General features: G+C 37.4%; 1 long non-coding RNA gene across 9 annotated transcripts in view; it reads right to left on the minus strand.

Annotated features, from left to right (window-relative positions):
* Positions 1-21,591, minus strand: part of LOC138003475 (uncharacterized) — a 33,804-nt gene extending 12,213 nt beyond the window's left edge. The window contains exons 1-10 of one of the 9 annotated variants that reach the window (XR_011123573.1): positions 21,490-21,591; positions 15,954-16,147; positions 15,748-15,874; positions 7,749-7,834; positions 6,511-6,600; positions 5,115-5,314; positions 3,790-3,984; positions 3,379-3,508; positions 1,222-1,327; positions 445-691 (exon numbers count right to left, since the gene is read on the minus strand). This is a non-coding gene — a long non-coding RNA (uncharacterized lncRNA). Of the gene's footprint in view, positions 1-444; positions 1,328-3,350; positions 3,509-3,789; positions 3,985-5,114; positions 5,315-6,510; positions 6,601-7,748; positions 7,835-15,747; positions 15,875-15,953; positions 16,148-21,489 lie in introns of those variants that run through there. The other 8 variants (XR_011123579.1, XR_011123576.1, XR_011123571.1 and 5 more) reach the window with 8 other exon arrangements.
* Between the last annotated feature and the right edge of the window lie 1,455 nt (positions 21,592-23,046).

Below are 23,046 nucleotides of genomic sequence, written 5' to 3' on the forward strand. Positions count from 1 at the left end.
GCGAGAATAACTTTTAATTTTCGTATATAACAAGCACTTCTAATATGTACGCTTATTTACATCAGTGACAAAATGACCTTAAGATATAATCATTCAATATGCACATATCTGGACAATTTTAGCAATTGTCTCTTATAAACACCTGAAAACTTCAGGCGGCTTCAAGGGATTCAAACCCAAAAAAACTGGGACAGAAAGCAACAGTTGGGAGCAATGAACAAAACGTACGTATTAGAAGTGCAGGATATAGGTAATAGCTGGAAGTGATTCTCGTACTTATAAGGACAATTTAAGCAGTTAATAGTACTTAAATTGTCCTTATAACTACGATGTCACTTTTTTACTTTCATCTAAAAACCAGCACTTCTAATATGTACGCTTATTTATAAATATCAGTAAGTTAATGTTTCTTTCAGTATAACTAATTAACTTGTCAAGAACAACTTTTACATATGTAATAAACCATATTTAATATCAAATACTTTTGTAATAACTACTTACATTGTAAATTCATAGGAAGAAAATAAAACTTAAATGAAATACATTGTTTCATTCCTAGTTACAAAAACGAAAAATCTACTCCAAAACCTTACTTGACACATACATTTACATCAAAAACAGTGCCAAACCCTCGTTGACACTTATACTTAGTATTATGTACCAAAAAATTTTCTCCACATTCCAAATTAACCTGTAACGAAAATACACATACAAACCAGGAAACGGACAAAATTAATTTTAACGTCTTTCATTGGTAGCCCATTTAAAGGAATAACACACCATTAAAAACAAAAGATATTCGCAAACAACGGAGTTAAGACAACTGGGAAAGGATAACTTATATTCCATTACAAAAACAAGACACCATAATTTTTAGGAATTGTAATTGATTGAAAGCAGATCAGATCATGTACTGGATAGTAAACGCGGCTTATCGGTTATCAACAGTTCCTCCCTCACGGACATCTGCTCCAATCACGACCAAGTTAACTTTCAACACTGAGGGGAGATAGCCTTAGTCTGCATTTCAAATCACGGGCTTAAATTCTTACCAAATAAAAACATGAGCATGAAAATTACCTATTTCTATAAACGGGAGGGGGCAGGTGTAAAAATAAAAATTTAGAGAGCAATACACCAACAACATCGGCAACGCTGTCTGTATAATATCCCGGACGAAAAAAATGCTGGAATTAGAAAGGACAGCAATGTCATACTTACAATAATTTCAACACCCGGGACTTTTTTAATGGCGAAGACAAATGCTGCTGAAGTTACAGTGTGCATTACAAAACTCAAACATTCAATGGTGGTCACAGTAACAGTCCTGCAAGAGAATAACAAATGAAAGTCATCACAGAATTATATGTATATTAACAAACTTGATTGCATTCTTCCTTTATCAACAGCTCACAACCCACAACAAAAATCATTTCATGACTTCAACATGCAACGCCCTTAATAATATATATATATACATACAATAACAGACCATCAAAAGAGATTCAAGACACATAAATATTGCCTTCCTATACTAACTACATTCAGGGACTAAAAATGGTGGAAAGAACAACTGCCTTGTAAATCACAATGATGATACGAGAAAATTATGTCCTTTTAATAATATTTACAGGGTAAACATTTAATATCACTGCCTGCCATACAGTACTAATCAAGTGAAAAAAATTATAATTTTTGGCATAAAAAGAAACAAAATACAAGCAACATATCTACATTTTATATAGACAAAAAATCTATTATTCCAACTATGTGGTTTTCAGAATTTGTACTATAAGGATTAAAAGTACTTCAATTAACAGAATACAAGATTAGTAGACACTCCTATTTGAATCAGGAAATAAATTGAATTCAAATTTTCCATGCCCATATATACATGTAAGCCATACACTGTGGATCGCTACAAGGATGGCCAACCCTTATAATTATGTGTACTACAATGCTCAAGTAATCCACTTTATGCATACTCTCTACTTGTAGCTAGTTCACATAGGAATACAATGTAAATAGCTATTAAAGTACTTACATGTACTCTCACCTCTATGTTACTTAACTACTCAATCATAATAAATAGAATCGCATGAATAAAATTCTGTAATCCTGTTCATTCTATATTTACAACTAAGAGTACATGGCCACGTGGACATAATACGAAATTTCTCGAAGAGTGTTCAAGAAACCTTAGGCATAACCAAAAAAGAAAAATCCTTTAATGAGCGCAATCTGTCTGTCCGTATACTCAGTGAAATTTTCCGTTTCGGCCTCGGCACGCATAACACGGTGTTTGTCTCCCTTTATCTCATAAATAACGCTTAAATCTTCCTGTTTCTTCTACAGCAGTTAAAATACCCTTGATCTCTGGAACATCTCCCGACTACAGCTTATAGTTAATTGCATTTCGGACACTCTTACAAGTCATCACAAGCCTTGTTTCTCTCCCTCTGCTACCAATATTGGCCGGAAGGAACGCCAAAAAACTAATTCCATTCCAAACAAGGTTTTGGAAAGCGTGCATGTGGAAAAAAGATTGAAATTAAAAGCTTACAACTTAGGAAAACCTAGGCACTAATGAAGGTGAAGGCAACAACACTAAACATGAAAAATCTATGTATTCGCAGGAATTCTCAAAATTAAGGACATCTTTGATACACAGCAAAATTGTTTTCTGTCCTTCGACTCTTTTCGTAATACATTCAACGTAAGATGTACTTTAGTCTTGTTAACGCCATCCCTCAAAGTTGGAAAAAAACTACTTAATTGCTCTCTTGAACAAAGCTCAACACCGCAAATATTAACAGAGGAAATGACTTGTAAAAACATTTTCAGTAAGCTGCTGTCTCATCGATCAAAGCCTCCGCCGACTTGTGAGAAAAGACTCTTAAATTTTGGCTACCAGAAGGATGATTTGAGGAAAGTATATTTAATGCCTTTTGAAGTAACAAAAGAAGTAAAGCTGTCAATGTTCCAGTATAAAATTATTCACAATATCCTGTGTACTAAGAGTTTATTATTTAAAATGAAGAAAGAAGACTCTCCGCGCTGCCCTTTTTGTCCAGCAGATCATACCATCATTCACCTTTTCACTGAGTGTGCGCAAGCTACTTTGTTCTGGAAGGAGTTTCTGGATTGGGCCTCACACATGGTGAACTCAAAATTATCGCTTTCAATAAAAGAAATTATGTTTGGTATTATTGATAACGATTCTAAATTCTGTTTAGCCCTCAATCATTTTAACAACATCAGGCGCTAGTGGTGCATCATGAACTTAGAGAATACAGGTTGCTGATTCTTCAAGATTTTTCTGCAAAAAGAGACAGTAGTGTACACTCTACCTTTGCAACTTGATTCATTGTCACTCACTTTGGGATGACATGTGTTTCTACTTCCTCTTCTGCCTTGACATTGACTTAGCAGAGCCTTTGCAGGTGGCTACAGTAGAATTACACAGGGCACAATGTTTCTCCTCCAGAATGAAGGATTGTCTTCATCTCTGGAATAAATTTAAAGCAACCAATCAAATATAGAAAATTTCAGGTGGCATGACGATACTCTGTACAATAACATTATTCCTAATCCTCAGAATGAGACTAATATTTTACTCTGACTATAACTAACAGCAAAAAAAAATATCTTCATGTACTTGTCAAGGGAAACCACTTACAGATAAATAATTATTTGTATAGTTCAATGAAACTTATAGAGAACAAAAAATACAATAATTATAATTATTATTGTCAATGCAAAGGGGGTTTATCATAACAGATGACTTACCTGGCTTGCAATATCCAAAGATTCCATGAAAAATAATAATTTCCACAATCACCATAGGGGACTAGTACTGCTTTGCATGGTGACAATGGTATAAGAGTGAAGCAACATGCATGTAACAACTCAAAAATACACATCAATTGGATCTGTGGGTTACAGCCCTGGATAATCACTGCTTCGGGGAGTATTTTTAGCACACTGAAAAGTCAAAAACACTGCTTAATTAACATACAATACATGTATATTTCATCCTACAAATACTTTATATGCCCTCAACACCACTTTTCTCCTAATGTACTCTACTGCCAGCCTACAGGCAAGTCAGCTATGAACTGGTCAAAGATAACTAAAAAATACTTTGCAAAATAGTGTGATGCCACCCACCAGGAAAACATTGTCATCAAGGATATCTTCAAACAAAGAATGATTGCAGATTGAAGTAAAACACAACTACGTGTAGTTGCAGTAAAAAGTCACTGTCAGTCTTTAAATAACTGGGAAGAAAATGATGTGTTTCTAAAAACATCTGCAATTGCTTGGACTCTCTAGTCTTCTCAGGCAAAAAGGATAAACCATACACCCAGCATCCAAACCCTGGGCAACATAAAAGAACCCACACACTGCTTCCAAAGAATAGCAGGGCATGGATGCTCAGAGACACTACTATACAACCATGTAGCTACATCAAAAACCGAGGAATAAAACACTGGCGACAGTGACTCAAGATTTAATTAATGGCTTATGTACATTGCTGGTAATCTGTATGTTCAAATGGATAAGTCAACAGTCCAGCTTGCAGTTATGTAACTTAAGCAGTTCTCAAAAGCAAATAGGGCAGTGAATAATCCTGAATTCAAAGCTGCAAATTTTTAGCAACTGCTTTAAGTGCCCATTAGATTTGCCTCACTGGCAAAATCTGGAGTTTTGATTTTTATCCAAAGGCAGCTTACTTTGAATGTAAGTGTTGGATTTCAGTCTGCCATTACACGTACTTACATTCAAAACTGACGGGTTGGATCTAGGGAAAAGTGATGTCAAAAGCACACTAGCTTAAAATAACAGAGTGTAAATGGATATGCAAAATGCAAGGTGAAAAGTCTGCAAGCCCAAAACTCCTGTGCGGCATCCTTAAACTAGTGAGCGTTTGACGTCAAGATCTTAAAGTTAGTAATGGCAGGCCATTAAATAGGAAAATTTCACTGAAAATAAACAAGTGTTTAGTTAAATAAACATAGTTTTAAAATCCAAAGAAAAATGAGAATTTATTTTTGGATAACAGGGACGATCCTTCACTTACAGTATTCTTTGTCAACAATTCATCTGGGTACCTTAAGTTTGCAGTTCCACAAATTCACATGGTGTTCTAAACTTCTTGCAAATGGAATCTGGTAATCATGCTAGGGGTCTCGATCTCCAGCTGGCATTTGTCAACTCTTTCCACTTTCAGCCTTCCGTGTTTTGAATCGAACCAAAGAGCAACAAAGCTTAGCAACATTAATAATGGGCAAGGTGCCTTCATGTCACAAACCTATAAAGAAATCAGACAGGAAAACAGGGTTTACATAATCTTTAAGAAAAATAGTGAGGGGAAAAATGCAATAAAATTCCATAACATGTCTCAAACTTTGTAACTATGTGGAACCCAAAATTCCGACCTACAGCTGTACACGACTAAAATCATTTAATTGTTACTACATGTATAGTGAGATAATTGAGAGTGACAGCTGTACAAGTTCTAAACAAAAACTTTCATTTTAGAACCCTGTGGTGAAGCCTTATAATTGAACCAGTTAGTAGAGAATCACTCGTCAGTGGCCTGCCAAACTTCAGTCTACCACAAAAAAAAAAAAAAACCTTAACTTTGTTTCCTTCTTAGTAATGATTTTAAAGGTGAAAATGCCACAATGCTCATGACAATAACTACTGACAACATATGTGGCTGGGCTAAAATACACTGTGGGTCACTTGATAGTAAGGCCATATGAAGGAGTAGGACAATCATCCAAGGAAAATTTCTCAAATCACGAGGAGTCATTAGATTGATTGCTGATATCCTCAAAAACCTAAACTTCATTCCTCTCAAAGCATTGAAATACAGGGAACAGGCTCTGCACCATTCAATCTGCTCTTTGTTTGATGAATTCCCGAGATTACCAACTATGGGGAAGGAAGGAGAAATAACACCTGCATTTGAGAAGGGGAGGGCGAACATTTCGATAAAACTAATTATACAGTAATGTACACCTGAGTATCTGTTCCACTAGCCACTAAAAACGTCTTTGAAAAATGCTTACATCATCACTTATCACCCTAGTTACTTCTGATCAATACAATCTTAAGCAGATACTTGTCAGCTTACAGAAAACGTTACGGATGCTTGACAAACCATTTGACTCGCTTCAATCCAAGTTACAAACTAATGCACTAGCAAAACTGTTAAAGTGCTAATATGACAACATTCGCATCTAAGTTCCTATCCAAGCCATTTTAAGACATAAGCTTGTAGTCTGTACGAGAAGAAGAATGCTATTTTCAAATATCTTGTTTCTTTCCAGAGATATTCAAGCTTTTACAATTTGCAAATTAGCCAAGTGATGACGTCATAAACTCGATCGAAATTTCGATCAAATATGATGGAAAGAGACATCTCAGCCAATTTGTATCAGAAATACTTGATTCTTTGCAGTAAGATTCTAGTAGATGTGCTCCACATTATGCGCATACCGGCTTTGTTACCATGGTAACATACAGGGTTCCTGACCACCTTTAGTGTTCTGTTTAGATACTTGCCAGTGTTGCCTCGTCTCCATGATCCTGCAAGCATGTAAATATGTTAGGTTGAGTTTGTGGCCTTGCTAAATGTTTTTCTGGCATAAGATGACCAAAATATTGAAATAAGGTCGGAGGGAACTGGAAAAGAGTGAGTTGTCATGGGAACCAATTTCTTTTTTATAGCCGTAGGTGTGTTGCCTGTATAACTACTAGCCTACCAAATTTCAATGGACTCTGCTACAAATTGACAGAGATAGCTCTATTTAATATATACTTGATTTTATACTGGGTTGAGTGAATGACGTCATCATGAAATCCTCTCATTTGCATATTTTACACATTTTTCAAACTTAAATATCTCCGAAACCAGTGCAGATATTTCCAAACCATGAACGGCATTTGTAATCTTTCCTGGAATTCTGTATGATGAACATAAAAAGTTATGGGATAAAAAGGTGATAATAGTAGCACTTTAAAGTCAAGTTAAGATCATTGGGTCAGGATCATCACTACATCGAATTAAGCACACAGTCGTGTAAATACAAAAGAATGTAGACTGAGGTGAAAGTGGTCTATAGCAGAGGTCAGGATTCAAATCCATTTCAAGTTTGAAATTTTCAGGCTTTCCAGTTTCATTACTGCTCAAGTACTATTATACTTAATAACTGTCATGATCAGCATCTTAACTTGGTTTATATCTGTCCAGTTAAAAAATATGTGGCTTGCAAATAATTATATTAACTTTCGTCAAAATCCTACAGCATAAGTAAGACCAGTCTGGATTTGCCGCAAACCTATTAAAAACTGAGAAACATTGTGTACATGTAAGTAACAAAACGACACTATATCAGAATGGCTCTATGCCAGGATGAGAGTTCCACAAGGATCCATTTTAGGTCCACTACTGTAACAATAACTGTTCAACGGTTTCATAACATTTTATGATCTTTTCTCCTTTCTCAATATAAACGCAAGAATCTCGAACTATGCTGACGACAATCAGTTGTACTTTGCTAGTACAAATTTGGATGACATATACAAAACATGGTTAGTGCTTGGTTCTCAAATAGTAATCTAGTAATAAAAACCCCTTGAAGTGTATATAAACATATTGGTGGCAAAAGCAAGTACACACTGTAGAACAAGGAATGACCCTGAACTTAAAATCGCTATTGGTAATAAGAGCATACCCATTGTAGAAAATTTAACTTTACTATCCATCCACTTGAAGAAGATCATCAACTCTGAGATTTCACAATCAAGTACACAAAGCATTCTGGAAAAAACGTAAGCAAAAGAACTAACAACGAGCACAAAAAAATTGTAATGGAATTTCATATTAATGCACTTTCTCAAAAGTAAGGCAATTTTCTGGGAAAGGAAATCAATGAAAAATTGAAAAGGTTTACAAACGAAAGAGCCCTCAGACTCAAATGGGACAATAAAAACTCAACATAAAGACAAGCTATTGATAAGACAATTCCTAGGCCAAGCTACAGCTGTAGCTTGGCAAACAGAAGAATTTAAACAAGATGTCTGCATCTTTGCTCAAAAAGATTAAATTAAACAACTTAGCTCCTAAATACACCAGTGAACTACTGATTGAACAAGTCAATACACAAAAAATCTTAGTCAAAGGAACCACAAAATTGAACGTATCAAGAGTTCACACTTTAACCTACGGACTGAACTCCCTCACATTCCAGGCACCAAAACTTCGGAACAGTCTGACTGAAGTAAATATGCTCTGCCACTTCTATAATTAATGCTTTTATTAAACAAATGAGGAAGAAAAAATTTTAGCTGTTATTCTCAATCATCTATGAAAATTCCTTTCATAGGACACCCCCTTTACTGTGCATTACATGTAGGTCTACTGCCTGACTCATCAAAGGTACATGACTGTACAAGCAATAGCTGACTTATAATGGCACCTGCAAAATTAATTTGAAAACAGGAATTGTCCAGAATCTAGTGAAATTCTGCCAACATTATTCTGTCTACAGTTTCTCAGCCCCAAAGATACATGTAGCTGCAGAAAATGGTGCTGGCAACAACCTCAAGACAATTAAAGAGCTCGTTACTAAATTAAAAGCTCCGCTTTAAATTTGCAGTACTCTGATGTGAATAAAAATGCAGCTATACAGTGTGACGCCTCTACATGTAAAAGTAAGTACGAAATGACCGCAATGTTCCTTCAAGATAGACAGCCAGTACACTACTGTATGCAAATAGAGCTCTAACTCCCAGAGAAGGAACTCCTTGCTTGTTCTCCTGTGAGCACATTGAACAGTACACTGTACATTTAAGCCAAACATATCACTGTGGAAACAAATCACAAGCCATTGATTGCAATCCAGAGAAGGCCTATCAACACAGCATCTAAAAGACGCTTAACAGCATTTGATGCTCCGTCTGTATATTAATACAATCTGACATTCACCTAAATGTACAACTCTGGCAAAGAGATGCAGTTGCACGTAGTAAATGCTTTCTTATGCCTTCCCTACAGTAAAATTCCACAGAAGTCGAACTCCTCACTCTTCTACAAGGGTCAGTTAAGGATCTGCCAATACAGTATTTGCATCTGTTCAATTAACACTTGCCAAGTTTCAAGCAGAAAGACGCAAAGATGAATCTGTACAAGTGTTGGTCACACACACACGGGTTGGCCAACAATCAATACAATACATGTATAACTTTATTTATCCACTGAATTCAAATAAGTAAGTGTTCTCCGGCCAGGGAGCCGTGCTCTATAAAATATTACTTATAATAACTTTAAAATTACAGTGACTGTGTATGAGAAATGTAAGAAAGACTTAAAGATTTAACAAACTATAATTACAAAAATCTCTACATGACAATTAATTTCAATCTAGTAATAGATAACTACATCAGTCTCTAAAAATGAATAACAATTATTTTACAATAGGTAGTGGCCTGCTTAGCCTCGTGAAACAGATAATTCCATGCAACAACACCCCTGTATCAGAAGCTGTTTTGAAGGCCTTCAGTGTTTGGTCTTGTTCTCAGATTGTGGCTATGAAAAGACAGTGTTAGTATTAGCTAAATACAAACTAAAGGTTCTTGGTTGGTGATAATTTTAAACATTAAAGACTTAGTCTTTAAGTTGCTTATCACATCTGTCTGCGAGGCTAGACCAGTTGAGTTCCTCGAGTCTCTGAGCAGATTGAACCTACAGCTAGCCCCAGTTATGTTACGAGCAGCTCTGCTAAATTGCAGTTTCTCAAGTTTGTCACTTAAACCATAACCAATACTCTCCAACTTCCATGGAGCATACCCACTAGAGCACAGCCATCAAATAGTACCAAAAGAAGATGAGATGACAATCGATCCACAATGGCCTGGTCTTGATGTCCAAGCGCGTCATCAAAGAGCAAGCCAGGGAAGTTTTCTTCTGCCCAGGAATGTCTACACAGCTCAAGGAGCTGATCAATAAGTGTTCCATGTGCCAGAGTGTCAAGCCAGAACAAGCTAGACTGAGTGAACCTCTTCAACCTCATCTTGGGAGGGAGTTACCACGGTAACCATTGTTTACCAGTAGTAGCCTTGTCCTTGCAGATTATACCTCATTTCAAACAGTGATTTGCAAACTAAAGAATGCATTTTGCATGTCATGGGGAGCCTTATGCTGTCATTTCAGACAATGGTCAGCAATATTCATCTTCAGAGTTTCGAAGATTTGCAGCAGCATGGGTGGATTTTGTATAATAGACTCCCTTTCTGAAATGCTCTGACATGGCACCTCTAACTGTATAGCTCTAATGCTCAGTGTTTAACCTCATCTCTGAAGTGATTAAAGACTGTTGGGTTTACAAGATTTGTTGTTTCATTTAACTCGCCATCTACAAAAACTCTGTTTAGGTTAACATGTCCAGCTGCCTGAAGATTCTGTAAAGAGTCAATTTAATATCTCTTAATAATGTTAGGAAATACGACCTCTTATAGAGTGTTCTCTGATAGAGGGGTTTTCAATTGGGTGTTGATACAAATTGGTTCTAACACTACAGTGCAACTCTCTGTGATAGTTGGAAATGTTCATGCCACTTTGTCAACAAATTAGACATTACAGCTGTAAACCAAAACATAATCACGTAACTTGCTTAAAATAAATATAATCTCTTTCCCTGTATTTAACATTGTTTAAATATCCTAAGTTCTTTCAAGATCTGATTGTCCTATATGTAAGTGATCACTTGATTTTGGTTTTGCAAATTAAACTCAAATAAAAACTGCTCTTCTGGCCAAAATAATTATTCGGTGAGGAATTACTCCAATTTGTGGACCTCAGCAATCGAGGAAGCTCACCAATACTCTCCAACATCAAACAGATGCAAACTACATCATTCTGCTATCTGTGATAAGCATAACAGAGATTAGAAGGTTCTACTCTCCCTTTTTAAGGCAGATTAGCCAGTCGTGAGAGGTAAAATTCTGACAACATACAGTAGATGGGAGTAGACAGCTGATTGCCAGCTTTTATTTGAAATCCCTGTGAAAAGACCCATGATTAAATAATAATAATTATTAATTAACGTAATTATACATGTACATGTGAATTATCAGAACTAAAAATGGTGTCCAGAACGTGTCTTGAAAAGCAATGTTCCCTTCAACAATTATTTACCAGTCACATAATAAAATTAATTCTCAAATCTTTTTAATGAAAGATTTGTTCAAAGTTCCTCAAGGACTCTCCTGTTCCTTACGTCATGTGGTTCAAAACATCATGTAATGTCTTTTAATATGCATGGAGGAAGGGCAGCCCCAAAGAATTACATGTAGACCTCCAAGACAACACTTCACTATAACTACTGTAACAGTAACTGTAACAGTTATTTATTTACCAAAAATGACTACCCTTTGAAGCAGAAGATTGATGGCTTGGGGTCAGCTAGCTAACACAAACATTCAAAACGACTGAGGTAGACTGTTCCACTGCATAATTGTTCTAGGGTAAAATGAAAGGCAGCGAGAGGAAGTACTGGTAGATAGAGGAGCAAAGCTACAGTGATTCATGCATATGCAGCTGCATGTTATATCAAGATCGTGATGCAGTTTCGCTTAATATGTGTTCTCATTGAAACATTCTATGAAAAAACCCAATGCTCTAAGATTATTTTATTGTTTAGTTTTTGGGGTGGAAGAAGTATAATTTCGCTAGTGTAGCGATCGCGATCAAGCGTGTTATCTGATACAAGAAATTCGGAGAAACAAATCAATAACGTGGATTTCTTCTAGCCGATTAAACAAGCGCGTCTTTTCTCATTCCTGAAGATTTCTTTTCCAACTTTCCATTGATTGATAGTCAGTTGATTACACTTGTTCACTTTCCATCGCCAAAAATTGTAGTCGCTTTGTGGCCGTAATTTACATACCAACATGTAACACAATGCAAAGGTGCCAAAATTGAATAACAAAGGACAAACGTGTTGAAAAAAAACTAGTTCCAAACGCGTTGGCTCTTCGTTCCCAACGCGTTGTCAACGCATTTGATGGTTCGCTTATCTTTGAGCGGTACTGTATATGCATGTGAGCACTGGGATCTAAGGGTCATTGAGCAAGTGATGCTAAAAGTATTGAGCTATCTCTTCAGTGTCCCCCTTGCAGCACGCTGTTGAACTATAATTTAAACTTTGTGGGCTTCATTGTTTCCAACACTTGGTCTTCGAGTTGGGGGCACACAAATCTCACATATGCCTTCTCATGTGATGAACTTGAAGATACAGGTTTCTTTTCAGGAATCCAAGGGAGCAATTAGCTTTAGCTATGGTTACATTATTAAATATGTTAACTCCACTTAGGATCTTTCGAAATGTTGAAACCTACTACAGAACTAACTTCAAAGGGACCCTTCCACTGCATATAAAGTAGCTTATTATGGTCAGTAGGTAGCAGTACAGGCACTTTCTCACCTGACTCGAACTTCCTAACTTTCGACTTACGGTCATAATAATGCTTTCCTCTCTGTTAGGCTTTGTCCAGTTCACTATGAGCGTCAGTTTAAGGGTATCTTCTAACTTCTCTCGTAACTCGAAAACGTATTGGTAACTGTTCTTTACAAGTACCTCATCCTCAACTTCTTTCGTCCACAGCTGTTTGAGTACAGCCATTGGTCCTCTGACAGCTCAAACGGTGAAAAAACCAGTGGACTCCTGGGGAACTTCACGATAAGCAAACAACAGCAGGTTTATATAGCGATGCCACTGTCTTGGCTGCTTGCTACACAGTCTCTTTAGCATAGACCTCATTATTCCATTGAACTTCTCCGTCAAAAACGTTACAAATCGGGTGATAGGGTGTTGTTGTAATTTGTTTAATGCTTAGTAGGCGGGTGACTTCTCTCATGCAGTCAGAAACAAACTGCGTACCCAGATCACTCAGGATTTCTTCGGGTACTCCTAGACGGCTAAAGATATCTACCAATGCCTCTGCTACAGTCTCTGTGTCAATGCTCTTTAGTGGCACAGCCTCAGGGTAGCGAGTCGAAAAATCTACCAATGTCAATATATACAATCATGTATCTGTGTCCTTCTTCACTTGGGGGACTCATAGGACCAACAAGATCTATTGCTACTCTTTTAATCTTCTCTAACGGTACCTTCGGCACAGATCCCTTACTTACAGTCTTCTGACATACGTCACAGGACTTGCAAAATCGGGTTACGTCACCTTGAATTCCAGGCCAATAATGCACTCTGGATCTTGTCTCTTGTTTTCTTGATGCCCATATGATCGATCCGTGAGCTACTTCCATTATGGGGCGTCTCTACTTCTCAGATACCATAACTTGTTTAAGCGGTTTACCACCATTCATGTAAGGGTGCTTGTACAGGCGGTAAAGTACTCCAGATTTTTCTTCAAATTTAATGAAATCTCCACCTGACCCTTCACTAGCACACCGTCTCGATCCCAGTACTTGCGCAGACCCTCATCTTCACGCTGCATCTGCTTGAGCTTCTCTCTATCCACAATAGGGCTTTCACGGGTACTAGGCACCATTAAGGTCATGCGCTCATCCTTTTTCTTAGCTTGATTACGGGTAGTTACTGCAAACTGGGATCTGCATTTTGTGCGTCCCTTGCATCACGTACATTACCAATAATTTTTATTTAATCACTTTCACCACAACAGAGAAACAGGCTGTGGTGGGGGTCGCACAACAGAGCGAGGCTTCAAATTAAGTGCGCCCTTTTACCCTCCCAACCATGATTTAGCACAGAAGATAGACCACAACACCGGGAACTACGTGCCCTACTCTTTGCAACAAGTGTGTGGGTTCTTTTACGTCCCACAGGATTATGAACACTGAAGGGTTGTGAGACGGGGCCTACGGTTTATCGTCCTTATCCGAGACGACTAGAGAGTCTAACCATTTGCAGATGAAATTACAAAGGCAGCACTTTCTCTCCAGTTAAGGGTTCAACACAGGCATTACTTACATGTAGCAACGGGACTTTCTTGCCACAGGCTAACAGAAGCTGATCATTTTGAATACACGACTTCACTTCCTCTGGGGTAGCGTTAAGATCTGGTGACTTAACCAAACAGCCAGCACTAACTTGACCATGTTGCACAGGGCTACCATCTTTACCTCCTGACTTCCGTCCATCTGACCGACAATTCCTCGCTTCATGACATTGCTTGCCACATAGGAAACACTTTCTTGCTGGAGCTGGGCAGTTAATTGCTTTGTGTCCGCGGGCATAACACTGGAGAGCTGTTGTGTCACTCTGTGTGGTCTTTGTTTCCTCCAACTTGGGCTGTACTTGCAGCTTCTTGTTCGCAGAGCGGAACACATGCTTTCCATGTGCTTCCAAATATTGATCGGCGATCTTCGCTATCTGAACAAGCGTTTCCGGGGCTCTTTCACGAAGGTGAATAGCTAACTCTTTTGGACAAGAGGACTTCAATAAAGTGTTCTTCCACAACTAGATCTTTCAGGCCTTCAAAAGAACGTTCAGTGTGCGACAGTTCCAACCAACGCAACAAGTATCTCTCCAGTCGCACATACTATAAACTGTTCTGGGCTCTCATCAACTTCCGGCTTTGATGCTCTAAATTTACGGCAATAATCATCCTCCGTAAGGTCATAATTATCTCTTCACCAAAGCTAGCTTTATTCGGTCATAATCTTGGGCTGCTTCCTCAGATAATCACGAATTAACTCCTGCTGCTCCGTGGTACACTAATGAGGTATCTGTAGAGAAGCGTAAGCGACGACGCCTAGAAAGAAAATGGCGAAGAACCAGGCTGCAGGCTGATCGACAAGAATATACTTGTCAACTGTGCTGTGTTGTGAATAATTTAATCAAGTCGCTGAAATCCTCTTACTACACTACCATCATTACTGAAAACGTGTTACTGATCAACGGGTTTTGTTTAAAACAGTATCAAAACTACTACAAAAGCAATCATTACTGCACGGTATCCATCTTTTTGTAGTGATGCACTAGCTAATTCATTCGTTGACTATTTCATTGACAAGATTGATCGCATTCATGCCACACTGATAGAGAATTCTGCGCAAGGTAATGATGCTAATGATGTGACTCTTGGTAACCACCTGGAATGCAACTCTGTGTTCTCACATTTTATTACTGTCAGTTATGAAGACATCAAGGGTCTCGTATTGAGATCTATCAATATATCCTGTGTACTTGATTCTCTGCCCGCAGTGGTAATGAAGGAATGTTTCAATTTACTAACACCTGTGTTAACTAACAAATTGAATACATCTTTATCTACTGGAGTTATGCCTGATGTCCTAAAGATTGCAGCTGTGACATCCACTTTAAAGAAATATAATGCTGATTTCACTAAATATGAAAGTTTTCGACCGACACTGTACCGGTATTTCTAATTTGAAGTTTGTGTCCAAGCTTGTGGAAAAAGCAGTATGTGTTCAGCTTACAGATTATATTACATCTAATAATCTTTCAGAAACGTTTCAATCCACAAATCATTTCACTCCACTGAAACAGCTCTACTGAAAGTTCAGAGTGACATTCTTTGTGCTTTGGACTGTAATGAGTCAGTCATATTCATTTGGTACTTTTGGATCTATCGGCAGCGTTTGATACGGTGGACCATACTCTTCTAATGACAAGGCTGTCTACTCGTTGTGGTATTCAAGGAACTGTGCTTAAGTGGCTGAAATCATACCTGTCTTCACGTAAGCTGTTTGTTAAAGTTGGGAATAGTTATTCTTCACAACGTGCATTGAAGTGTGGTGTCCCTCAGGGGTCAGTTCTGGGCCCATTGCTGTATCTGTTACATGTATACACATCACCTATTGCAGACATAATAAATGACCATGGACTATCATACCATCTATATGCTGACGACATCCAATTATATACATGTATTACCTTTAAATCTACCAGCTTGAACGACATCCAACTACGTAGTGAAGTTGAGAGTGGAATGCTGTGTGAGGGACATTGATGAATGGATGATAAGAAACTATCTTGTGGTCATCAGTTCCAGATTCCATCCTATGCCTGACATTGGTCACATTACTGTTGGTTCTGAGTGTACTGCACCTTGTGACTCTGTTCATAATCTAGGGGTTCAGTTTGATAGCATATTAATTTTGAGGAACACATTAAGAACATTAATTTTGTAAATCATCATTCTATCATTTAAGAAAATATTGCCAAAATCCGCAAGTACTTAACCCAAGATACATGTGAAATCTTAGTCCATGCATTTATTAGCTCCAAACTTGATCACTACATAATTCCTTATTACATGACCTTCCTAAGTATCTGTTAGCTAGACTACAGGCAGTTCAGAATGCAGCAGTTCATGTTGTCACACTGACACCGAAGTTGGATCATATAACTCTTATTTTTATTAATTAATCTTCATTGCTTACCAGTAGTGTTCAGAATAACTTTTAAAGTCCTTTTATTGGTATACAAGGCCCTCCATGGCCTTGCGCCTTCTTATATGTCTGACCTTTTGAATTTTAAAACATATTCTAGGTCATTACGTTCTTCATGTAAAGAATATTTAGCTGTTCCAAGAAGTAGATTGAAAACATAATTATGGAGATAGAGCTTTCTCTATTGCAGGACCTAAATTGTGGAATAATTTACCTCTAGAGATTAGGAAATGTGCTTCCAAATCAGTGGCAACTGTTAAGCACTCCCTTAAAACTCTTTTATTTAAGTTAGCATATTGTTTATAAGACCTTTTGTTTTAAGACGTTTAAATTTTTACAATAGTAGACAACTTAGGCTTATATGTAGATATTTTATTCCATTTATTTCATTTATTTTAATATTGTAATTAGGAAGCGCTTTGGACAATTATTGGATTTTAGCGCTATATATTAAATAAAGTTATTATTATCATCTATTTATTATTTTCTCCAATCTGTATAAACTTGTCCATTTCCACAGCAGTAGCAATATCTACTTCCTTGTAACACTTCTTCTTACTTTTGTTGTAAATCCTTCTTCTTGAGATGTCCTTTCCTGGTTACTGTAGTCGACAAACAAATGAAGTCCTCTCCCGGACAGGCCCCCAATGTTACGAGTTAGAATGTTTTTGAGGACAGGTAGCTTGCAAACTAAACTGAACGCAGGGTTGTCGGAACAACAAAAAGAAGATTTATTCCAAAATGAACGTAGTTTCCACGAAGTAAAACTCTAAACAGCACATACTCAATAAACTTACACGACCTCTGCCAACTTGAATAAACACTGCTTCTGTCAAACTTGACTAAACACGGCTAACACCAACTCTCTACGCTTGTGAAAACTAGTTAAAAACTCCGCTTGGACTCGTCTACTTACATGTATATACTCTGACTCACAATAAGCTTCTAGAGCTTTCTAAAACAATAAAGAATCTAATTACAAAACCCACCGATTTAGAAACGCTTATGCACAAGCCTAAAAATAAACAAACTACAAACTCCCGCGAAGCTTCTAGAAAGTAACGCTAGTCACGCAATGCTATTTTTCGTAACATTGCCAGACAACTAAGATGCAACTTCAGTAAACACTGTGATGCATTCAAGGCGTTGATTCCTTCGATGTTTGTTAAAATCCATAAAAAAATTGCCATTTGATTTCAGTGTTTTACATGTATAGTTCACCAAGTTAGTAAAATATGAGAAACAAAGCTCACAATGAAATTGTTGTCGAAGACCATTACTTGTCGCTTTAAAGATTCCAGATATTTATTTTTCACCGCCTGTCTTGTTCATCCAATTGAAGTTCCATTCTTGAGTTCCATGAGGGTATACTGTATGTATATTTTGTTTAAAGATCCACTAAAACGCCATTCACGTTACAATGACTTTTGATGCCATTGAATTAGTGAAATTTCCATTTGTTACCGGAAGACTGTGCAGCCGGAGTTGAGTACAAGTAAATATACACAGCCAGACAACTGAGATCACAGATCCACTTTATGGATTCGTTCTCTGTCTTTTTGGAACCCATACTGAGTTACCAGAGAATTTTTCAGTTGGTTTCAGTGTTGTACATACATGTAACAGCACACTTGGCAAAATATTAGAAATACAGCTCACTTTGATTTCGGCTAGACGGGCGAAAGATTGTTGTCAAAGTCCATTACTCGTCGCTTTTAAGATTCCAGATATTTCTTTTTCACTGCCTGTCTTGTTCATCCAATTGACGTTCCATTCTTAAGCTCCATAAGGGTATATTTTGTTTAAGGATCCACTAAAATGCCATTCACCTTACAATGACTTTTGACGCCATTGCAGGTAAATTAAATGTTCTCCTGTGTGCACCAGAGAAATCTATGCATCACCCCAGCTCCCTCAAACCTAAGAAAATATGCACAGAAGACTCTATGCACAAAGACACCACTTAGGGGAGTGACAGGAAAGACTTTTCATGACACGGAAAAAAAAATAAAAATTAAAAGACCGAGAAATATTACGCATTTTCCGACTGAGATTGCCATACTGGCAACCCCCAGAAGAAATACCCGCATAATCTTTAATTTTTTTCCGCATCCTATCAGAAGCCCAGAATTAAGACTAACCATCGACAGCATCTGTTTATTGTTCGTGTGACATTACGGCTAAATTGTGGACTTGTTTTGATATTGGAAGAAGAATAACAAAATTAATGTGGCACTGACAAAATAATTAGTGTATCACATTTTTAGTGGTTACAGTGCTGCACAACCAAAGGGTTAACAGACTGAGTTTCTCGTTATTCAAAAGACCCAGTCTTTAGTTTCCGTGCCAATGAGTAAACATCGACGAAGGTTCACTGTTTTGTTTCTGTCACACAACATTCACAAATGTAATGGTGTTGTGTATGACAACAACATCCAGCACCCAAATTGCAGCCTAGTGGTAGGTTTTCCCAGGTTTCTTTCCAGTAATCTCCACTGTTTACAAGGGGTCTTAGTTTTCGTACTACGAAAGGTAAGATCCCGGGGTCTTTCGTACTACGAAAACTAAGACCCCGGGGTCTTGGGTCTTAGTTTTTGAGGGTCTTAGTTTTCATAACACCCGTCGAGCCTGTGGTTGAAATCTAAAATTGCAATCAGTTATATCAAGAGTTCTTTCCTGTGTTGTAATTAATGCCTTTACAGTGTTTTCAGCCTGTGGACAAAATTCTGGTCTTAACATTCTCAAGAAAGATACATGTACTGAATAGTTACTTCTTGTACATCTTGTTCTCACATTCAAGTCTGTGGCATAAATCTGAAAGTGTGCCCCCAGCTGCGTTAATAACCCTTTCGCTCCCAAGAGTGCAACTTATAGATTTTACTCCGAGTGTCTAACGCCAGACGATTTTACTCACCAATGGGGAGCCCCATGGGGGTGAAAGGGTTAACAACAGCTAGATTCACTCAAAAACTACTTGTATGTCCCCATTAACCCTTTCACTCCCAAGAGTGCCACTTATAGATTTTACTCTGTCTAATGCCAGACGATTTTACTCGCCAATGGGGTGCCCCACGGGGGTGAAAAGGTTAAATCAATTAAATAAAGCTACTGTACTTGACAGTTCTTTCCTGTGTTGTACTTAAAATGCCTTATAGTTTATGTTTTTAGTCTGTAGACAATATTTTGTGGTCTTAACATTCTCATGAAAGATACATGTACCGAATGGTTCTTGTACATCTTGTTCTTACATTGTACTTTCAAGTCTGTGGTTGAAAGCTAAAAGCTACATGTGCTGTAAAAAAAGGTTTTTCCCTTGCTGCTGTTTGCTATAATTATGTACACAATGTATGTTGTAAATTTGTACTAACCTTATAAATGCCTATAAAATTATGTTTCCAGTCTTTGGACAAAATTCTGTGATCTTAACAAGTCATTCACATGAAGGGTACGAAACTGTACTTTTTCGTACATACAATGTATTGTTCCTACATTATACCTTACTATTGACCTAAAATAAAGCTGGCCCTTCAGTTCATCAGTCTGGATGGTGTCAGAATCAGTAATCAAAGATCAAAAGCTAGAATTTTCCGGGTCAAGTGGCTGCTAACAATGCAAATGTTCCCCATTCCACGAACATAACTGATCACGTTATTGAGATGATAATAGAAGGCATATCTACTGTACAGATGTCGAATGAACAGAAAATGGGTGTTTTAACTCTGTACTGAGCACCACAAAGAAAAGCTACATGTACATGTAGCAGCCATAAACAATACCAAAAAGCAAATTAATATTTCAGAGACAAATCACCACAAACTAAAACATAATTATCCTCAGATATCCTAGCATGTTGGGTTAATGCTCGTTACGGTTTTCAAATTTGATTGACAGATCCATTTCTTTCATGGGGCTATCATGGAAAGCCCAAAAGCGATCTTGTCCTTACTTTCAAGTGTACAGTTGAAATCTAAAAGTGTGCCCTGCCAAGACAGTTCTATTCCTGGTTTCTGTTTGCCATGTTGTACAAAAATGGCTTTTTTACATGTATACCCAGTTTTCAGATATGGTTAGCTAAAACAGAACAAATTCTACCCTGTCTTTTGTAATACTACATGTAGTCTTGCATCTATTGAAATCAAGGGATGAGATTGAATCTGAGTGAGGACACCAAAAATGGAAAATAATTTCTAACCATCCTGGCTTAAGTTTTAGTTTGCTTCTTAACTCCAGATGATCTTACTTAAGAGAAAGTCTGCTATTTCCTGGACATGGAAAACCGTAACTTTAATACAACTAATAAGATCATTGCATGACACCTTCTCGTTACAATGCTTTCAGTTTCCAGGGTTCAGTTGAGTAAATAGTGTGTGTATATTTTGCTATATGTACGTAAGTGTAACATAATGTTGTCATTGTTTAAAGAGATTAATTATTGTTGATAATCAAAATAAAAAAATAACAAAAGTCTCTGGATTATCGACGATATCAGATTCTAATAAGCTATTCAAATAAAAGCTATAATTATACTGCAGTCTGCATTCTGAACTGACCGATTATTATGCACAGTACTTTCCTACGGCGAGGTTTGTAAGTCACAGATCAAACTTTTACCATTGAGTTAGGACCCAGTGAATGCTACTTCGCTGATGTAGAGCATGCTAATATGTTGCACAACACTGTGTTAGTTTCATGTAGTATGACATTCTTCAGTGAGCTAAGCTGTGCTGTTTTGTTGCTGTTTCAAAAAACACAGACGTTGCTCTAACAGTCATTGTGTGTTTGTTTCGTGCTGTTACCTTTCTAAGAAAGCGTTCATCAGCTTGAAGAATAAGCTCATTGTTGAAGGTTTCCCTTAAATTAAAGCTATTATCCGAAGACAGACCTTTGTTATAAAATTATCAAAAATTCTTAACACCTACAATGCAGTTGTTTAAAGTCCCATTAAAAAACCTCAATACTAACCAAAATCGTCACCTTTCCCTTTTGAAAAACCAACAAAACAGGTTTTAAAATATTACCTTTGATTTGCATTACGTCGCGTTGTAGGAATGTCCTGTTGTAACAATATTATAATCCTCTATGATCGATGAGCAGTGACAGTCTATCATCCGCCATCTTGGATCATCCGGATAGCAGTGCATCATGGAGCTTCTGGGATAAAAAAAAATGGACAGGATACTAGGACACAGGAACACGGATTTTTTCACAACTGCCAAAGTGATTAAGGACTGTGCCTACTAATTCAAAAGTATTTTTGCGCGGTTTACTGAATATGCAGGAAAAGCAAATCTTAACAAGTGCCATTGAGATCCACAAAGAAAACTGTATGTTTAAATTTAACACTTGTGCTATCCAGACCATTTGAAAAGAAAATTGGGGGTAACCACGCATTTTTCAAAGACGATCAATCAACAATATTTGTAAAAAGCTTTAAAACGCAAAGCAATGTACGGCGTTCTTTTTCAAATTGAAGCTTAATTATGCTGAAAAATGCATGATTATCCCCAATTTTCTTTTGGAATACCAAGAGCACTTGCTAAGTTCTGCTTTCTCTGCATAGTTTTGAACCGCGCAAAAACATCTTTGTATTAATACGCACCGCTGATAGGAAATCCAGGTATCTCGAGATGCGCAGAACGAATGGGCAATAACAATAGTGGACACTGTGTCTAACAACTGCCAAAATTGATTAAGGCAATCTTAATTAAACGACTGGTTTTTTTTTTTTCAATCCACAGCACCCATTTGATCAACTGCCCCGTGGAGCAAGAAAGAGTTGTATTAAAACCGATATTCAGTACAATGCTTCTTTTTTTAGTATTTTACTGTAATTGTGAAATCTGTGCTTAAAAGGAACAGCTCGATCAAGTATCAAAATTAAACCTTAAAATTCTATTTGAAAAAGTGACTTTCCATCTTAACAAATGGCTTTTCTTAAAAATGAACTCATTAGAAGCATTATCTTGTTCTCGAGAAGAGATGGTTATTTCTACTTCATCTTTAAATGCCAATTTCACATTTGTGAGCCACAAGGGCCGTGTTGGATTGACACTTTAGTCTGTAACCAAAACAACAAGAACAACAACGAAATTATTAAATTGTTAACAGGGCATGTAGGTCCCCATCAGCTGCAGAGTTGCGGCGCGTTTCATTCGACCTGCCTGCCCAAATGAGGATATGTATGAATAAGTGCATGTTCCTTACACATGCAGTGGTTGCATCCATGCCTTCACTGGCTGATCTGGTATGTGTTCATAGGATATTTACAATTCATCCATTATCATCATCATCAGCAGCAGCACAGCATCATCATCATCATCTATCCTGTGGTCTGGCAGACCGTGGGAACGCGTAGAAAAGTTAATTTCATTGTGGAAAACGCAAGAATGAAACCCACACCTGTTCACTACTTCACAAGGTTTCAGGGGCACCCAACGAATCTGTTCCTCACATTATCTGTTCCCCTGAGGAATCTTGCTGGCTGGCAAAAATACAGGTGTTTCGATGAGCTGGCTGGGAAATTTTGTTGTTGATAGAGGTTTTGCCTGGAAATTACTGACTTTTTCTAGCATTTC

This window comes from Montipora foliosa, chromosome 5 (assembly GCF_036669935.1).
Source record: "Montipora foliosa isolate CH-2021 chromosome 5, ASM3666993v2, whole genome shotgun sequence".
Classification (NCBI taxonomy): Eukaryota; Metazoa; Cnidaria; class Anthozoa; order Scleractinia; family Acroporidae; genus Montipora; species Montipora foliosa.